The sequence below is a fragment of the Pteropus alecto genome, unplaced genomic scaffold (assembly GCF_000325575.1).
Source record: "Pteropus alecto unplaced genomic scaffold, ASM32557v1 scaffold71, whole genome shotgun sequence".
Lineage (NCBI taxonomy): Eukaryota > Metazoa > Chordata > Mammalia > Chiroptera > Pteropodidae > Pteropus > Pteropus alecto.
In genome coordinates this window covers 13,455,143-13,470,472 of record NW_006433024.1, presented here as the reverse complement: position 1 = coordinate 13,470,472, position 15,330 = coordinate 13,455,143, and the positions used below count along the sequence as shown (strand labels likewise).

The 15,330-nt window shown below is 33.9% G+C and overlaps 1 pseudogene; it reads right to left on the bottom strand.

Annotated features, from left to right (window-relative positions):
* Window positions 1–14,309: 14,309 nt before the first annotated feature.
* LOC112476684 lies at window positions 14,310–14,428 on the bottom strand (annotated as a pseudogene).
* Window positions 14,429–15,330: the final 902 nt, after the last annotated feature.

Below are 15,330 nucleotides of genomic sequence, written 5' to 3'. Positions count from 1 at the left end.
TGGGACACGGAAATGGGTCTTTAATTTTGAGGAATTGTGATCCTCACAATAATTCAACATCTTAGCAGTATTTTGGGAAAAAATGAAGAATTTGAAGTTGTGAATCATGAGATATGTGTTATCTGAAACCAGATGTTCCAAGCAGATAACTTAATTCAGTCAGTGATGCGTAAGCTCACTAAATGTAAGAAAAAAACATTAAAAAGAGGTAGACAAGAAAATAATCTGCACTCCTTGCTTATTAAAAAAAATAACATCTCTTTGTATAACTATAGAATTGTGATGCCCGATTTATTAAACTGCTTCAAGGCCAATGCTGGATTCTCCTATTGACAATACAATTTGCTGGGAGACAAAAGCAAAGGTAGCAAGCCTGTGAGAAAGAAAGCTTTGGGACTGCTGGCATAGCAACCGGCAAGAGAAAAAAATTGAGAATTTGCAGGTAGTTAATGATCTAAGATCCACATAAAGCGAGTTTGAATTATGGATAGATTATGCTTCAAAAATTATAGAAGAAAAGACAGGCTCAGAGGCAAAAGACATTGTGACCTTGTGAGAGTATACTATGATTGCCGTACAGGTCAATTTTGATCAAAATCCATAAAATCTGATATTTACATATAGGAACAGAACAAGTATTTGATAGGATGGAAAGTGACTGGAATTCATACTCTGAATACATCATGCCAGTAACCCAGAGAAAAACATTCTCTCTGTGTTTCAAATGGAACAACTATGCTAGTGGGCTATCGGCCAGCAAGTCATAGGAATAAGCTTTGAACGTTGGAAGCACTTAAACTAAAACTACATAGAGATTATATACTGTCAAAAATAATAAATAATATTGTAATAAACAATCATTTCTACTATAAAGGACAACCAAATTCCCACTGTCAGAAAATCTAATCTCAGACAAGGGAAAATGGTAGGCCGATCATTTTGGCCAATAAAGGATCAGAAAGAACCATATAATATAATGCAGACCATAGATATCTGTGGGACATAAGAAGCTGAAGTTTCAATTTGTCAATTAAACCTCAATGAATCTGCGGGGCAGCGGGGGAGAGATAGGAAGTTTCTAGACATGGGTCCATATGTAAGATATACCCACTTCCTCAAGATAGGAAAAAAAGATAACAGGAACCAGTACACAGATTCCCAAAGCCACTGGTGTAATCATGAGATCCTTTCTAAAGCAGCTATTAAAGTTCAGGCTGGAAATGATGTTCTTAATTTAGTCACCATCAGAAAATTGAGTCAATAGCATCAGACACTGGGTCATAATGTCCTTTGTAGTCATTCAGTTACTTATTTTCTGATTCTTTTCTGACCTATGGGTAGGTAAAACCTTGAAATTTCAAAGGTCAGATTCAGACTTACTTTGACTATAGCAAAGATAAAAATTTAGAATCTGCTTATTCCTCATTTCCTCTCCATGACAAAGATATCGTTGGATAGTAAATCCTCAGATAGATGCTTTTATTAAAAAAAAAAAAAAAAAGATCTTTTCTTCTATTGCATGATTTATCTATCAGCGGAGACTAAACTGGAGTCAGCCAGTTTCCACCTGAAAGCTTCAGCAGAAGGGAAGAGGCGAAGAAAGAGAAGAAGATGAAGAAGAAAATATAATCAGGAGAAAAAGACAAAACAGAAGGAAGAAAAAGTGAAGGGATAAAGATTCTTACTGGATGTTATCTTGACAGTGGTGGTTGGAGGGTGTGTATATATGTAGATCATGATAAAGACTAATTGGAAATATATGATAGAATACAGTCTATAAAATTAGTATTGGATATGTTGAGACATGAGTGATCTAATCCAAGAATTTAAAGATAACCTCAAAGCTGCAAAAATACATCTCCTCCTATCCCTCACTCAGACACTGCTTAAAGAAGAGTCAGTGAGAGATTTTTGGTCAATATGCACAATGAATAAAAAAAAAATGGCATGAAAAGATAAGTAAAATACTGTGCACTGAGGTAGAGAAATGAAGGTTGAAGGATAAAAGATTAGTGATTCAGAGGTTCTAGAAAATATAGATGGTGAGGAAAATGGAAAGAGATAAAAGTGATTGGAAAAAGAAAAAATAGACTATGAGAATTACATGGGGCTTTCAAACTGAATCCCATTTAAGAGATGGAAAAAAAGGATGGACTTGCTTTTGTTGCTTTTTATTTCAACATAATAAAAATGATGCACAAGTATGTCTCACTCTTTTGACTTCCACTGTTCCCACCTAACTTCGGTGGGGTAAGCTTTTCTCCTGATATCAGATAAAAAAAAACAAAAACAAAACAACAACAACAACAACTTAAAAAAGCACTTGATGCAAGAAAATGGCAGCCTAATAGTTACTATGTCATAGATAGTGTCTATTTAGCATATGTAATGTGCAAGAAAAGGTATGAATCATAAAATATAAGTTGATTTAACAGTAAAATTTCCTTCTCACAGCTGATACCAAATGAAATTTATAGTGGAAAAATGACAAGTAGTTGGAAAATTGGATTCCTCCTTATTCCTCTGACTCATTTTCCCCTCCTCTTTTCCATCTGCCTTTCTAGCCAATTCTGAACCCTTCTGGGTCAAATATGATAGCTAAGGAGAGAAGGATAATAAGAGCGTAGGAAAGGTTTTCTTAAACTATTTCATCCCCAAATTTGGTTTGTACTCTGGAAATGGCTAATATTTAACTATGACTCTCACTAGGCATGATTATGGGTCCTCTGTCCTGGGCAGAATATCTATTCCAATAGGTCACTCGCTATTCTTTTAAGCCCAAAGAATTCAATATTCATGTCTACCTTCTGGGCTCCCTCATCTCTGTAGGCAGCCCTTTTATGGAGGGCAAAAAATGTCTCTAAATTGATTCTTTCTTCAGTGTGACTATATACTACATACTTTGCCAACAAATTCTGGAAGTGCAAACTCATCCCACCAAAATTCTCTTTTCTGTATCCATCTTTGTTTTGTCAGAATGGGTCAGGTACCAGCACTCTATTATTCTTAGCTGCAGGGAACAGGAGCTATGTGAAAGCTTCTACCACTAAGATGGAAGCAAAAGAGTCAGCCTCTTCCATTCCTCCCACATGAAGCGAGATGAGGACTTACAGCCAACCGTCCTTTCCAGAAAGATATCTTCAACTCTAAATCATTTTTATAGCCTTGTTTCATCCAAGGATCCAAAAGTCATCCCATCAATTTTGATTAATTTCATTTGTAAATTTTACATATAGTGATTTGGGGGTAGCAGATTTTTCTATCTTACAGATTTGTTTAAAGTTTCAATTTAATATGTGGTTATTTATTTTTATATTATCTCAGGTAGAAATCGTTCAAATCACATTGCTTAAATATTCCAGAAAGCTATACCTGTCGATCAGGTTGAACTTTATACAGCACCACTCATTTCATACTAAAATTCTATACTGAAAAACAGAGAAATATTATTATATTCATTAAAGAAGTTAAGGAAACTGAGGCCAGAAGGTAAAATATCTTGACCAAAATTAAACAGCTAATGAATTCTAGGTACAAAATTCAATTATGCAAACTATTGGTGCAAAACACTGACTCCAAGGAGAACAGTGTTTTTATTAAACCACACAAACATGTGGAAGGGTTTCAGAAGTGACTATTTCTATTTCCATGAAAAAAGGTTGATGTTTGCAAAAAAATGAAATAATAGGTAGAGTCTTGACTGTTCTATATTCTTCCATTATCCAACCTCGCCAATCATCTACCTTTATTTTTAGAGTTGATCAGAATTTTTCTCCAGGGAAATGTAGATAATAAATATTGAGAGGAAATTTCAGTTTATGTCACAATTTGCTCTACAGGAGCATCATAGGATGCTCTAATACATGACAGAATATTAAGCAATTCTTTCCTTGAAGTCCATTACACTAATTGGTTCATGGAGCCTTCTAAGACAGGGACTTAGATATTTCTATCTTTACAATTCTAAGTTTGCATGATTTATCTGAATAGCAGGGGAAAAATGCCAGATACGGCCATAAATCTTTTCCATAGTCCCCCACCCCCGCCAGAAATAGGAGCAAAGAAAAAATACACAGGAGAAAAGCAAATGCTTAGCTCAAAAAGTTGGTCTTTCAAGTAAACATGTCTTTTTCCTCTACCCTTTCTTTTAAAATTAAGTGGTTTTGGAGGAGGAGTTGCAGTAGAGTGTCAGCTCCTTGTTCAATATTAATAATATAGTTCCATGAGAGACTAAGCAGGAATATGAAAGAGTCACAGGAATGTATATGGAAGAAGCCAAAGTAAATTGAAAAGTTGACAACATTTCCTTGAGTCAGAAATGCATTTCCATGGTAAGGTTAAAAAAAAAAAATTGTGCCTTCATATTCTAACAATCCAAATATATTTCCTGAATGAGAAAATACCAGAAGAAATGAAGTTAGTGAGGCTGCAAATGTTCTCTATATGAAGTTAGTGTTTCTATTTATCCTTTGCTCTTCTAAATAAACTAGTTCTGAGACTTTAATGTCAGTGGACAGTAGATTGTCAAAGGAATGCATTTAACAGTGGGGGGTATGAAAAGAAAGCAATACACTGATATAAAAAGTCTTTGAAGATGACTTGGCAAGAGAGTAGGATCTTGCTATGCAAACTTTGATTTCAAATAGGGTCTAAATTAAGTTCAAATAAAAAAGGTTTATGTATCTTAAAATCATATTCTATTAAAGGAGAGACTAGGACAGTAACAAAATCTATTCATACTTTTTTTTAAAGGCAATGATATTTTACTGTGAACCACTAAAAAAACTTGTCTAGTATTTTCAATGTGCCTCTGATTAATTGGATATACGGTACATGGCAATTCAAACACCATTTCCCCATATAGTCTAATCCTTCATTTCCCATGGAACAAGAAAGCAATTTTCAATATAATTCTATGGTATAAAGAGAATGTTTTTCTTTTTTTCAGCAGATCTAGATCAAGTATATTTAGGCATGGGTATGTACTTCAAGAAACATATTTACTATATATAAGTGAAAACTTCATAATATGAACATATATGTAATTGATTCTCATTATTCATTAATTCTATATTTGTAAATTCTCCTGTTAGCTAAATCTTATTTTTAACCCCAAAATTAATATCCATGGTGTTTTTAAGGTCATTTGTGGACATGTGCATAACCAAAAAAAAAAAATGGTTTCACTTGCGCCATGCACGCATTCCCAGCTGAGGTCTAACGAGGGATTCATACCGTAAATAAATCCCTTTTCATCTATTTAGTGCCACAGTTTTGCATTTTTTGTGTTTTTTTTTGTTTTTTGTTTTTTTTTTTGTTTTTGGTTGGTGGTGGTGATTTCACTGTTTAAAATGGTCCCTAAGTATTGTACTAAACTGTTGTCTAGAGTTCCTAAGGTCAAGACCTTATGATGTGCCTTATGGAAAAAACGTTTGTGTTAGATAAGCTTTGTTTAGGTATGAGTTATAGCATTACTGGCTATGTTGAAACATAGCCTTTAATACAGCTGTATGTGAAAACAGAGCCCTTAGGAGTTAATTAAGGCTAAATGAGGTGGTAAGGCTGGGGCTCTAACCAGATAGGATTAGTGTCCTGCTAAGAGACACCAAAGAACTAGCCAGCTGGTCCTCATATACTCGCTCTCCCCATCTCTCTCTCATATGTGTCTTCCCCTCCTCTCCCTCTTTCTCTCCATATCCATGCACTGAGAATAGCCCCTGTGAGCACCCAGTAGAAGGTAGTTATCTACAAGCCAGGAGACTGAAAGAAAGCTCTCACCAGACACCAAACTCTGCAGGATCTTTATCTTGAAATTTCCAGGCTCCTAAACTGTGAGAAAGTAAATTGCTGTTGCTTAAGCCACTGAGTCTGTGATATTTTGTTATGTCAACTCACGCAGACTAACACGGTATATTTATAAGTAGCATAGTTCTTGGCATATAATAGGGAAATAATAACTACTATAAATATTATTTTAATTAGTGAACAAAAAGCAATAACGAAAGACGGAATTTTGATATTTCTGGAGCTGATGGTAAGTTTCTCAGTATAGCTAAAAGGCTGTACAATATTTGGTATCTGAATTAGCTTTTTATTGAATAGTAATCTCATTAAGAAACATTTGTATCTTTGTTTTTTCTAATGTAAAAACATTGCATTATTTCTGAAATGCAGCAATTATGCTTTCTTGTTTCAGAATACGAAACTACACCATCTGTTACAAAAGATCTATAGCTTGCTTTATTTGGATGAACCGACCGAATCAAAATCTGGTGCTTGGGGCTAGCGAAATGAGTATTACAATGGTTTCACAATGTTATTGTAATGAAATTTGTAAATCCCCATTATTTTAAAGTAAATGATGCCACAGTTGCCCAACTATTTAAGATAAATAGAGAAAAAGCATTTCTGTATATGGAATTAACCATACATAAACATAGATTCTCAATTACATACAAAAATTGTTAATTCTTCCATCAGCAGGTATGTCTTTGGGATAATAAGCACGTTTTACCATTAACTTAAAGCATTTTAAGAAAGTTATTCACTGGTAAATGAACATCATTGAGTAAATTATACAATTAAACAAAATGGGATTTCACATTTTGTAAACCCTTGCTTGTCTCTGCCTTCCTGCCCAACTACTCTTGGTACTGAGAATACAGAGTTGACTATTTGTGATTTGAGTACATATACATGTCTGCCCAAATATTCACTTAGTTGTTTTAGACATATTGATTGAATGGGACGTCTTGTCATTTTAGTGCAAACATCATAGTGACAATATTATCTTTAAGTGAGGTTCTAACAGACTAATGTTTCTTTTCTTGAAACAGGAGAAAGGCAAACCTGAAAAGAAGTTTGATAGTATTTAGTTGCAAGCAAGTCTCCTTTTATAATACGGGTGAAAGAAAAACAATAATAAACCTGGTAAGATATTTATATATTCATATATATTTATATATTCATATTTTATACAAAAAGTTCTCTAAAATAAGGAAAAAATCCATTTGAATGGGGCATGAAATTTTATTTTTTGCCTTATATACAAAGAAGTAATTGTATTTAATACATACTTTGGAGATTTAAGACGAGAGAAAAAAGAACAGTAGGGAAATTTTAAAGGAACTAAGAAGAAAATATATGTGGCTTTGCCTTACTAGAGATTCTGTTGATACTTTCAAAGACTGAAAATAAATTCACAAAGTGTCACCTAATACCCATAATTTAATTTCAGACAATGCTCAGAGAGCAATAGCAAACTAATAATTGTATCTTTAAAATGTCTCTTACGAGGAGTTACTTAATATATTACATATTTGTATGTGTGTTTACTTATGTATTTATAATTAAATATAAACCAGACATAATTTACCAAATTAAAAATGGAAAAAATTTTCTGTGCTCCATTATGTGCAAAATATAACAAATGCCCAGTGTTACTATCTTTTATAGAGCAACTTCATGTTGCAGATATTATACATATACTAATCCTCACAATGACCCATTTAAAATTATGTAACCTTCATTTTAAAGATAATAAAACAAGTGAGAATTCTTAATCTACTGAAAACTGAATGTTTAGTAAATGGCAGATCTTGAATGGTAAATTATATGTACCTAAATCCAAACTCCAATTTCCTTCCTGTGTCTCTAAATAAATTCTTTCTAAATAAACTTGACTTACGAACTTGTAACTTCAGATACCTGTTCATAGAGAATGTCACTCTTTAATGATGTGTACATTTGTAAGAGATTCTTAAATCTCTTTGGGACAAGAGTATTTGGGACAAGCCAATCATGTAAAAGAAAATATTTCTGAAAGAGTTCCTGCTTGGCAATATTATTTACTTTTGCTCCACAAACTGCTTTGGAAAGCATAAAAATTCACATTGATAAGTGAACTAAAATTTGGCTTACTTGCCAAGTATGGGTGGTGACTGGAGGATGTTAGCCTGGAACGTAGTTCCGTAAAGCCCAAAATACATAGGTAAAGAGACAGTCTTTTTTACTATTCCTATAAGAATGAGAATAAAATATGTCTTTAAATAAGAACTTAATAAGGGCTATTATATTAGGAAATAATGTCGCTATACAGAAATCTATTTCTCCTTTTCTCTGCTCTCTTATAAGTATGTGGGTACACACACCTCTCCCCCCACACACCAATCTGCATGTCTTTCTTGATAGCTCCAATTCTCTTTTCCCCTTTATATATATGTATGTATGGATACACAATTCTCTCATCTGGCCTTTGTGTAAGGTTCTTTAACATATATGTTCATTTTTTCTATCTCCAGTATTCTCTCTTTCTCTTCTTTCTTTTAGTTATAATACCATTAAAACAACACTGTCGAGAGATTATATATGTTTGGTATATAAATGACCATTTAATTCACTATTTTTAATTCAGAAGAAGAGAAATAGATTGTTTATAAGCTATGTTTTATAGCTGAGCAGCTTCCAGTTGATTTATTTTCTGTGGATCAATGGTCCTTAATAGGAAACAGTCCCCCTCAGAGTAACACAGATTGTGCTTTTATAACATCAAAATAACAGGTCGATTCTGATGATCGATTTTTAAAAACAATCATTTCAGTGTCCAAAAAAATCAAACTGGTATTGTAGAGATACAAAATCACTCATTGCCTTTAACACTTTCAAAGTTAGTGTTACTTTTCCACTCAAAAGTAACTATTTTATGCATAGTATATTAGTATATTCTCTTTCCAGTTATGTAAAACAACCTCTTAAGTATTAAGTGCTACAAATCAATTCTTGGAGACCTAAGAATACAAGCATTCTATTTGTGTTTGAGAGTAGTTGGCTGAGGAATTAAACTACCGAATTAAACCATTTGATATAGGTTCTAGTGCCCAGACTCCATATAATGAAATGGTTTACAGCAACATTTGTAGAAGAAGGCCTTTACTGCATTGGTATACAAATTGGAATTCTCTGAAGTAGGAAGCTTCGTTTTATGTAGAAATCTGAGAGTGGCCTTCGAGAGAGCTGCTTAAATCATGTGGCAACTGGGTGGCAGAGCCGGGAACAGAGCCTGGACTTTTACACTTTGAAGAGAGAGCTACTACGGAAATGCTGGCTCTGCTGAGAAAGATCATATGCATGTGATTTAATGTTTAAATACACAAGGTTTCACAAGACACCTTTGCCATCCAATCAAATCTCTTTATTTGATGAATATAGTGGCATCGAATAGAATATTTGCAACCTTTCTAGAAAATACTTTATTCTAAACAGGTACCTGTACTTCCGCATAAAAACTGAGATTGAGATACATGAATAGGATAAAACTTTACAGAGCAATTTGGGAGCAAGTATGATTACACCCATTTGTATAAGACATCCCCACTTCCCACAGACAAGCTCTCTTCAATTTGACATATTTATATAAATCATACTCATGATTTGATGTGTGCATGTGTCTGTAATTCCTCATTAATAAAAGGAATCATATTATCTACATGGGAGAAGAAACAATCCAGAACTCGTAATGTAATCTCATGTGGCATTGACCTAGCACAGAAGATTCAGCAAGAGAGAGATAACCAACTTGGCAGGTGCCATCAAAAGCAAACTTTATATTTTCTTGTAACTTCCCTAGGTGATATCTCAGGCAGCTCTCAGAGCTTTTCCCATCACTTTTTCATTGTTCGGTAATAAAAAGTCCAACCCCAGTGTAAAATGAAACTTGACTATCTAATATAACAGTTTGTTCCTGCTTTGGAGTGGGAAATCAACAGGAGGAGATGGGGAATAGTCAGTTTTCACTTCCTCTCTGACTTCTTTCCACTCAATCCCTGATTGTTATTTGTTGACTCATCAGAGTTCAAGTTGAAGAGGAAGGAGGGAAGAGGAAGGAGGGAAAAGGAAAAAGAGTTTTCCCTGAGCACAGCTGTAGTCTAGTTTTGGTGCTATCTAGATATGGTGGATGCACAATGGTTGGCCCTTTTCTGACTTCCACCAAGATCCTCAGCAGGGATCTCTACTAACAATCCCTTTAATGAAGACAATGTCTGCACTGATAGGCTGCTTTTCAAATTCCATTACACATTTGCAATGGTTGGCTCTTTCAGTGCTGTGCTGGATCCAGTTAACTTTGACTAGAGAGTTAATTTGATGCATCTCTTCTCTATGGTATGTTCCCCAAGTCGTACTGGTAGCTTGAAATTGGCAATGGTACAATTATTTATACCATGGAAATTGGAAAATGCTATAAATTAGTGTCCCTTGTTCTTTTTCAAAGAACCAATCTACCAACACGTCATTACAAGTAGTCTTTTAGGGTGAATTTCTTTTTTAAATGCCACCAGGCTATTCTCCTTCTGTAAAATCTACATCTGACTTCAAAAGCCATACTCCTATTTCACCATGTAAGAAAATGTAGTTTGTTATTCTACCATTCATTCATTCATTCATTCATTCATTTTCTCTCTTCCTCTTCCTCTCCCCTCTCTTCCTTCTCTTTCTCTTTTGGCTCTGTCAGGAAGAGCCAGACTTTTACTTCATATTTTTTCCAGGGTAGGCTTCTACCAGGAGTAGGGAGAACTTTTCCACTGGTAAAGAAGACTCATCAGAATATAGGGGCTCAATTTCCTCAGGATCTCCCCACATGTCCCCATCCCAGCTTATAGGATCCCATTCTTTCCCAACCAATGCCCTCACTTTAATAGTAGATACTCTGCCAGGCTGGGAGTCCAACTTGCATTGTAATTTATCCAGTCACAGGATGAGGTTCTGAATTAAATTTCCAGCAATTTCAGCACTGTGACTACAAGAGTTAAGTCTCTCCTCCAGGGCACAGAGAGAAGCTTTTAGGTCACTTAGGGGCTTCAGCTGGGAATTCAAATCCCTGAGGTCATCCTTTTCCTTTACCACTTGGTGCAGCAACATTAGGAGCAACCAACCAATGTCGTTACATGCATTAGTTTTCCACAAATGTTTAAAAATATCACATAGACTCACCTAACTCCTGGATTCTTATAAGGGGTTGATTAAGAGTATCCAATATATATATTTTGCCTATCTCTATAAACAGTTAATGCATGGATTATCAGTGCTCTCTTTCCACTGGAAACTGAGTCTTTAGAGTCCTTAAATCTAATCAGATTAGAGGGCCAATTCCAGAAACACTAGGACCAATTTAGAAAACTCATCCTTATATTCTGTTCCTCTAGAACCACTCTCAGCATCAAATCCTGTAATGATGAATTGGGTCACTGGACAATGGAGACTGAGAAGATCCCACAATCTGTTCTGGGCAAGCTGCAGACCAAAGAGAGCCAGTGGCGTAATTCAGTCCAAATTCAAAGACCCGAGAACTAAGGTCACTGATGTTATAACTCCCAAGTCCAAGGACAGGACAGGAGTTGAGATATTCCTCTCTTATGTAATGAAGCAAAAAAAGGAGTAAACTCCTCCTTCTTCTGCTTTTTGACCTTTTGTCCTATTCAGGCCCTCGGTGGATAAGATGATGCTCACCCACATTGGGAGGACAACTTATTTCATTGAGTCCACCTATTCAAATGTTAATGTCATCTGAAAATACCCTCACAGACACAGCCAGAAATAACTTGATCTGGGGACCTCCTGGCCAGTCAAATTGACATAGAAAATTAACTATCACATCCAGCAAATGTCTGGCCTCTTCAACAACCCTGATATTGATGCAGAGTAGCAGTACCAGGCATTTACAATTGTTCCCAGATTCCCTGATCCACATGTATTTAGAGTAGAATTAGAAGCATTCAAAAGACACATAAACAAGTTGTTGGAGATATCAGTTTTGGTATATTACACCTATGCTGTGTACAGATTACTACATCTCAGACACAACCCTATAAAGAAGATACTACTAATCTTTTTTCACTGATGAGACAACTGATGTGTACAGAGGTCAAGTAATTCACCCTACATCATGATTATGAGTGATCAAATATGGTGGCTAAGAGTATAACATAGATGCTTCAGCCACAATGCCTGAATCAAATTTTAGTTCTGACATACTAGTTATACGATCTTTGAAAGTTAATTGAGGGTTTTTTGTTTTGTTTTGTTTTTTAAATAGGGGATAAAAAAAAACCCCTTGTACTATGGTTATGAAGAGAAATATATGGTAGCTACAACATGTAAGTATGTAATAAATGTTTACTCCTATAATGAGAGTTGGGAAGCAAAAGATGATAATATAGTAAACATTTTTCTGTCCGGTTCAACCAAAAGCCACAATTCGGTATTTTGTAATTTTATACACGGGTTATAGATTCCAAAGAGATTAGGTGTTGTTTTTGTCTTTGGCTTGAATACTCCTGTAGAAAATTCACACATATGAAAACGAAGTGTGATTTGAAAGGGGTTTAAGAAAACCCATCAATCCTTAATAAGATTATCATATCAATTTGTAACCAAATTTATGAGGACATGTTCTATTTGATTTGTCATTCAAGATCAGCTCAAGTATATATATATATTTTTTTAAATAGTCTAGGGTTTATATTTGAGTTAATATACAAGCAAAATGATTTTTCAATCATTGTGGCTTTCTCTCAATATTCTGAAAAGAAGTTTCTGATGAATTACAAATGTTATTCAGGCATCATGGCCAACAATGGGAACTTCTATTAGGTTGTATTTATCCTCATTGCATTGTTAGAGTTCAGCTGCAGAAATAAACTGCATGATTCATGAAAAACAAATATCATATAATGTTAAATTAACATTTAGCAGACCTAAAACTCAAAAAGTAGTCAAGTATTCTTCTAGTAAAATAGAGATGAACTATTTTTTTTAACTTTCTCTTCCTGTCCATGGAGTAATACAAGTCTAAATATATTTCTGTCTACCCCTTATTTTGTAATAAGCTATTTCTTTAATAATAATTTTGTTTTATTAATCTGTGTATTCCAGAGATACAAATACAAATAAAAGATGTTTGGTCTAAAAATGCATACCAGCTACAGGGAGAGTTTCAGGTTTTTAACTAGACAGACAGATTGAACAGTTCCCAAACTGTAAAATCTCCAATGAAAGAAGTTTTCAACTTTCACAGTAGTAATTCAGAAACTGGCTCACTTCTTGTGGTTGTACTAAATTGATATTGAATTCTGATTTACATTATTTTATTCTCATCACTAGTGACTGAGTTTTTAAGGACACTGAATGTCTTGTTCATATTTAAAATTCAATGACAAATAAGATTACCATTATTGAACATCTTCATGCCCAACATATTATTTAAATCTCACTGCAATCTTGTGAAAAAGTTCTTTCAAACAAAATAACTGAAGCCACAAAAATTTAATATTACTTGTTAAAGGTTACAGAGCTAATAAATTGCAGAACAAGCTATAAAACTCAGATCTATTAGATTAAAATTTTAATGGTCTTTCTCTTACTTTTTACTACCCACATATAGATTTGCACTCTACATGTATATACTGAATAGATTAATAAATTCTTAAGGAGATGATATCGAAATTGTGATTAGAAATATCCTGATATGAAATAAACTTAGTTATGTTCTTATTATAATCAGCCAAATCAAAAACCCACTCAATTAAGTGTAAATTAATGCCTTTCCCTAATGATCAAAAACTATAAGCATAGAGATACTTTGTGAATCTAAATATATACTGTGTCTTTCTGGTGTATATATTTCTTAGTCATACTAAAGAAAGAAACAGCCTAAAACAGAGTTTCTTAAGTGTATGATGGCACTTACAAATAGACACTCTATGATAATGTCTAATTTTTTCCCCAACAGCCAATAATTACTTTAAATGATTCTTTATATAATTAATAAATTTTAACATTTTTTTATAAATCTTAATAAAGACCTTCCTGTTTTGTATTTTTTCCTCAGAAAAATTTGTAGTTGGCCTATTTATAGAGAATTTGTCAAAATGAACAGTAGTTTTTTTTTTAAAATGTAGAAACTAATGTCCAGAAGGATCCATATAACTTGGACTTCTCCTATAATATAGTTAAACACTATTTGTTGGTAAAACATCCAATTACCAATAACTAAAATACTAAAACATTGGATGAATATCAATATTCCACATGATGAATCAAGTAGTTACCTACGTTCTCTTAATCTCATTTTTCTCATCTGAAAAATGAAGATGTTGGCTCACATAAACTCTAAGTACTTTTTATTTTAATTAATTAATTAGTTAATTAGTTTGTTTATTTATTTATTTTTAGGCAAGGCAACCTTTGGTTGACCTCACAGATTGCAAGGACTTTGTCAGCTTACAATCTCTTTTTTTTTTTTTTTTAATTTTTTACTCCTACACCACCTGGTCTTCCTGAGTGGTCTCCCATCCAAGTACTAACCAGTCCCGACCCTGCTTAGCTTCCCAGACCAGATGGGATTGGGCTTGTTCAGGGTAGCATGGCCGTAGACTCTAAATACTTTTTAAATTCATATTTTTATGACGGTCCTAGCCCTTATACTATACACCTGAGTCAAAATAATATTGATATTTAAATAGGTGCTTATCTTCCCAAAATATCTGGTGAAGAATGATGGAGTAATGTCATCATTGTCATTTTTATGATCTTTTAAACTGGCATGTGCTACATTTGAAAGCGGACAATATTCTTTAGTTCTGTGTTTTAAAAACTTGACCCTAAAAAGAGTTTTATAAAGAAATGAGTTGAAAAGAAATTGTATCGAGATAGTAATTAGTTACCATTCCTGCAGTAATCTAGTTTTCCAACAGCCTACCTCCCCTACCGCCACCATTCCTTCATGCTGAAAACTGAAAAGAAACGGGCTAGTGCTGTATTTTCTTTCATAGACTGAAAAATTCTGGATTCTTACATTAAAAACCCACAGCCTTTTTCTTCCTATTTAGTACCATTCTATGTTAGGAGAAGTTATTCTCTTCTTCCATTTTATTTCTTTAGCTGGAGCTAGTGAAACATTATCTACACTGGATATATAATCATCATCAAACTTGTCTAATTTCCTTAGCTATTTCATCTCTGTTAGTAATATGATCTTGAGGAAAACTGCAGTCTTTTGAGTATCAGTTTCCTCATCTGTAAAATTATCAGGTTTGACTAAATAACCTATTTCATTTCCAAAATTGAATAAAATTTAGACAAAGTAATGTACAAGTATTAAAAGATATTTAATCGATAAATATTGATTGAATACCTATTGTGTGCTGGATGTACAGCAGCCAAGTTATCTCCCAGGTTAATACATGACATCTGTCCTTTAAAGGTTCAAAGTCTAATGAAAGAGAGGGGAGCCCACAAAAATACTTAGAGTAGAATGGAATACTGCTCTTAAGGAAA